Here is a 6141-nt window from a genome sequence, read left to right as displayed (position 1 = left end):
AATGAATCAGTCATTTCTATTTGTTCAGTTCTAATTTTTAGTGAGTTATTTTCTTCATTAACTTTTTGTACTTCTTTTTGTATATGTCCAATTGAGTTGTTTTGCTCTATGGAATTTTTTTCCATTTCACTAATTTTTTTTTTTTTTTTTTTTTTTTTTTTTTTTTTTTTTAGTGAGTCATTTTCTTTTTCCAATTCGCAAACTCTGTTTCCCTGCACTTCTTGGGAGTTTTTTACCTTTTCCAATTCATATTTCAGGAAGTTGTTTTCTTTTTCCACTTTATCAAATTTTTCTTTTAGTGAGTTATGTGTCTTTCCCCATTTCTCTTCTAGCTCTCTTTTAAAGTTTTGACTAGTCACTTCTAGGAGAGCCTTTTGTATTGGAGACCAACAATCGTCTGGAGACTGTCTGCTATTAGTCTCTTCAGGGTTGAAACGCTTTTCTCGTTCTGTGTAGAAAATATTAATCGTTCTTTTGATTTTTTTACTCATTTTGTCAAAGCCTGTAAGGTCTGCCTTCAGAGCCAGGAGGTTACCAGCTTCCTCTGCAGAGCAGTGAAAGGTATATGGACAGGTAGCTGTCCTGCGGACCGGCTACAAAAAGCAGCGAGGTACTGGAGTGCTCTGGGAAAGAGTTCCCCACCCAAAAGTAACTCAGGCCTGCAGGGCTGGGCTGGGAAAGTACGTTTCAAAGAACCTCAGCTGTGTCAGATAACAACTGCCCTGGGGCTAGACGCTGAGCAGTGAGAGTTTCACTGCCCCAACCAAACCCTGCCCTGGGGCTATGGGTATTAGCAGCTGAGAAGTGAATGGATTTGCAGGGACCTGGAAGTGTCTGCCCGGGAAGTTCAGTCAGCTGGGGAGGTTCTATTGCCCCAGGCCGAGCCCCCAACTCTGCCGATTAGAGGCTGCCAAGGCTGTGCCCCGCTGTCGTGCAGATTAGTAACTACCCCCGCAAAAGCCCTGAACTGCCTGATGTGGCCACAGGGCTCTGGTAAAGTCTGCCTGAGTCACTTCCGGGTTTGAGGGGTTACAGCCAGATCTCATTAGGTCCTGGAGTTTTTTAGAGGAGCCTCTGTTTTAGGCTTTAACTTCTCTGCCAGTTTACTGCTTTGTAATCAAGGCAGAGCAGTTAGCCTATAGAAGGGTGGTCCCTATAACTTCTCTAGCCACAGAGATCACTCCTGCCCCTGGTTTGCTCAGGATACTAGTCTCTCCTGTGCTAGTCTGTTCCTGGCCCCTCAGGACAAACCTTTCCTGGCGAGCTTCCGGATCGGCTGGTAAGTTGTAGTGCTTCTTTTCTTCATGAATTTAAGCAGTGAAGAGTTACTTTTCAGGCTGGATTAAATAGTTGGTTATGAGGGTAATGAGAGGAGCTTAGAGAGTTGTGTGTGCCTGCTCTGCCATCTTGGCTCCGCCCCCAAGATTTCCTTTGAGAATATAAGAATTTGGGTTATTTCTGTTTGTGTCTTTCAATCATTCAGTAAATGTAATGACCACGTATTTAAAATCAGCCGGAGTCAGGAACTCAGGTTAAGGGAAAAATCTTCAATCTTTATTGAATGAAGAGGTGAATAAGGATTGCGATAGCAATATGGGCAAGAAAGATTGCAAAAGCCATATGGGCAGCTGCGACAGGAAGCCAGCTAACAGAGAGCGATCTGAGCTGAAAGGCCGTCGCAATGGCAATGCGAGCAGTCTCTCCTTCCCCTTCCTTTTCCACTCCCCTGCCTCCACCCACCAAAATCGTCATTTCCTATACAACACATCAGGACTTGCACAAAGAGTGGGCGGGGCCCATTCTTTCTCCAAGCTTATATATTAATAGAGTATGGTCCAATTACTATTTAGCCTCATGTGCTTGGGACCTCAGTGCATCAACTTGAGCCTCAGCCCATTACTAGTAAAGTCTGACTATCCATACTCCCTTGGACAATAGCACTCCAGAGTATTCTATCCTCCATCTCTCAAAATCTTTCCAAGTTTATGTTTGTTGTTTCCATTACACTACCTATCAATCTCATACTCAGCAATAATCTTTTTTTTTTTTTTTTTTTGGCTCTCAGTCTTTCTTAACATCAAAAACTTTTATAGTGAGGCCAATCATTTTATGATCTATTCAAAGTATTCAAGTTTTAAAATTTGTATTTGAATAGTCTTGATTAATTTCTTTTATGTATTGACTGAATTATCTCTTTGTCATTCAAAGGACTCTCACAAGTCTTCTCCACTAGTACAATTTGAAAGGATTCTTATATTCCAGGCAGACATGCAGATTTGAAAATGCATATGCATCACCCTCCAAAAAAAGAAAGAAAATATTGAATATAGGGCAGATTTTATTTAAAAAAAAAAAAGTAAAATAGCAATACATAAGTCTCTAATAGGTATAGAAATTTCTCCCCACCTCTCCATTTGACTTATGCCTAGAAATTTTTTTTGTTTTGTTTTGTTTTTTAGGAATTCATTTTTGTACCTCAAACACATTTTCCCATAAAATAATTTAGAAAACAGTATTGATAATCACCATAAGGTTCAGGATATTTCTTTTCAAGCTTTGTTTCATCCTTGATACATAGAATAATGTTCTGATCATAGAGGTGCTAAATATATGTTGTTACTGCTAAATATTATTGAAAATTAAATTTATATCATCTTACTCAAATTTCATGACTCTTCACACTACATTATTTTTTTTTCAAATGTTTAGATGACTCTTTTGTAAGCTTTATAGGGCAGAGATCAAGACTGATTTTGCACAAAAGGATCAGGTAGAAAGTTCTCACAAAGTCTTTTCTGAATAGTCCATGACCATGTAATATTTTGCATCTTTTCCTGTATTCCATATAACAGATTTTTTTTGCAGTACTGGAACATTCTGTACAATTATTTTTGATTACCAAATATGACTTGAAATAAACTTTTTTAGTGATTTTCTCAGTCAGTTAAACAAAGTTTATGAAGTTCTTGTTTTTTGTTTTTTTGTTTTGTTTGTTTGTTTGTTTTTCAAAAGAGCCATGCCATTTTATTATGACTGATTCCTCTCATGGTCTAGTAAAGATCTTTTACTTTGCCTAGTGGAGGCAGCTACACAGAAAACAATAAATATTGATTGCTTTCTTTCCTGATACTTATCTTTTCAAAAAGGGAAATGACATAGTTAAGAATAACTTAAAGGCAATTCAAGTTGAGAAATTTGAATGTTAAGGAGGCTAAAATTGATAAAAGCTATTATAACACATTACAGTAAGCAGAAACACTTGCTTCTTGGGAGAACATCAAATTGATATGACATTGCCATAGATCTATTATGAAAGAAATATGAATCTACTGGTTATGCACTAACCATGTTACTATGGACTGAAGCTAGTTTAATTGTTTTTATATCCCAGATAGCAAAAAATGTAAGCAAAATATTTTTTCTTCATCCATATACTTGGATAACTAGTTATTTGAAAATTAAAAGGACTATTATACTGAAAAGTAATTTAAATCAATATACATATTCTAATCAATAATTGGAAAATAATATCATCTAAAAGATTCCAAACAAGTTATCATCTAAATGCTCTTTGTAAACCCGTTATGCAAAGGGGTGGTTGCTAGATGATGTAGTGGATAAACTGGTGAACCTGGACTCAAGAAAACTTGAGTTCAAAATTTGTCTCAGACACTTATTAACTGTGAGATCCTGGTTAAGTCACTTGACCCTTTTTGCCTCAGTGTCCTCAACTGAAAAATGAGTTGAAAAAAGATATAGCAAATTGCATAAGTACCTTTGTCAAATTAAAAAAAAAAAAAACACAAATGGGATTATGAATAGTCAGAGCAAACAATCATAATAAAAATATTGGATGGAGGGGGAGAAGCATTATCACTATTATTATCCAACATGCTTATTCTTTCATCAGAATATCAGTTATTTAAGGATTGCTTCATTCTTTTCCTTTTATTTATAATGCAAACAAAAAGCAGATATTTCTTAAATCCTTGTTGATTTATTTCCTGGACAACTTTAATAAAAATTGTCAGTTTAGAATTTAACATAATTTTTTCAATGTAAGTTTTCACATATTTTTATTTAGGTTATTTAACTAATTCTGAGCAGTACAATTCTACTCATCCTTCTAATTGGCAGCCATTCAAATATTGATCAGATCATTTTAAGTGATTTCTTTTTCTTCTCCTTCTCCCCCTCCAATCTCTTTTGTTATTCATTCTTAATAGTAGTATTGCTAGGTCTAGGGGCATACTAGATTTTGGAATGCTTTGGCCATAGATCATATCTTTTGATCATTTATCAATTGGGGACATTTAAAAAAATAAATTTGACTCACTTTCCAAAACCTGAACTTTTGAAAATCTTGCTTAGAATTATTTTCATAATTACTGTTGTTAACTGTATCTTCCCTGACTGTTTATTCTATTCTCTCTCTCTCTCTCTTTTTACCCTGTCCTTCCTCAAAAATGTTTTGCTTCTGTTCACTTTCTCCACCTATGTGTCCTCTCTTATATCACTCTCTGCCCTCTTCTCATAAACTCTTCCCATCTTACTTTTCTACAGGGAAAAGTAAATTTCTATACCCCATACTGAATGTGTATGTTATTTCATCTTTGAACCAATTCCAATGACAGCAAGGTTTACTCAGTCCCATTCTGCTCCTCTTCTTCTCCATTGTAATAACTTTTTTCTTGCTTCTTTTATGGCAATCTCCTTCTAACTAGACTGCTTCCTACAGCAGCTTTACTGCTACTATTATAATTCAGTGGCTCCCAAAACCTGATCCTGTTATGGGACTCCTCTCACACCCTAACATGGCAAACCTTAAGATATGTCTTTGGCCCATGTGGGCTGAGAAGTTATTCATTACTGCTGTACATTTGGAGGCCCTAAGATCTAGGCTGTGCTAGAAGGGCTTGCTCTGCAATTGTGCTTTGGACCTACCCAGATGCAACAGAGCCTTCATGCCAACCTTCCAAGGTGCCTATGATTGGAAAATTGTTTTACTCCATCTTTTTATGTGTTTTAATGTATTAAAAATGATTACAATAATTATTTAACTGTATCTGGAAGGATCTGGGGGACAATTTGATTAAGTCACTATTTTCACTTCAGCAAGTTGGCTCTGTCCTACAAGTGATCTTTGATGACAAATGAATTCCTTTACACAAACCAAACTTTATGCATTATCTCCATGATTTGTCTCCATAAATTGTCTCCATTGCACTCATTATCTCCAAGGCCAGAGTTATAACTAGGAATTCTGATGGCAAAATGGAATTTGTTTATAGTGGTGAGGCAAGGAATCCAGAACTGGAACAGTGTACAAAAATAATTATACTAGCTCGGTCTAACAGAGTCTCATCAGGAAACAACTGATTGTCATTAAGGGTGATTGAATAGAATTAATGTATATCTGTGAAATAAAGAAGAATAATATCTTTGTGATCTAATCACTTTGAGTAACTATTAGAAAGAAATAGAGAAAATCATCTCTGTGTATATGCATTTGTGTGTGTGTGTGTGTGTGTGTGTGTGTGTGTGTGTGTGTTGCCTAAGGAAACTATCAGAGGTTTAGAAAATATATATGCATATTTCCAAGTTTCTGTGTATTCAGAGGCAGTTTGAGATACTGAGACTAATTTTCTAAATACTATGTTACACCAACAAAGTATCTAACTCATGTGTGAAGGAAAGACAAATTGTCTTGAAGGCAAGTGCCATTTTATCTTCCTGAGCCTGTTTCAACATCTATAAGAGAGAAATAATAATTGCACTTATTCACAGACCTTTTGCAAGAGTTTGTTGTAAACATCCAAAGAAGCAATTTAGTAAAACCCCTTTGTAAACTTATATACTATGCTGTAGAATTATGTATTGTTAAAATATTTTGGTGGGATATTAGTTTTTAGGTAAGGGGATCACTTGTGGGTTTTTTTGCACTGAATATGATGACTTCATTGATGATATACAATATATGATTCTAGATTTTTTCCCTTACCATTGGGGTACTTTGGGATAAGAATGTGTATGGAACATAGGATCGCTATTATAGGAACATAGATTAGAAATATGGACTCCCAAGAGGTAGAACTCTTTTTTTGGCTAGAGATGAAATCTATGGTTTATCACTTTATTTCT

This window comes from Antechinus flavipes, chromosome 2 (genome assembly GCF_016432865.1).
Source record: "Antechinus flavipes isolate AdamAnt ecotype Samford, QLD, Australia chromosome 2, AdamAnt_v2, whole genome shotgun sequence".
In the NCBI taxonomy this organism is placed as follows: domain Eukaryota; kingdom Metazoa; phylum Chordata; class Mammalia; order Dasyuromorphia; family Dasyuridae; genus Antechinus; species Antechinus flavipes.
Note: the sequence above shows the minus strand (reverse complement) of the source record.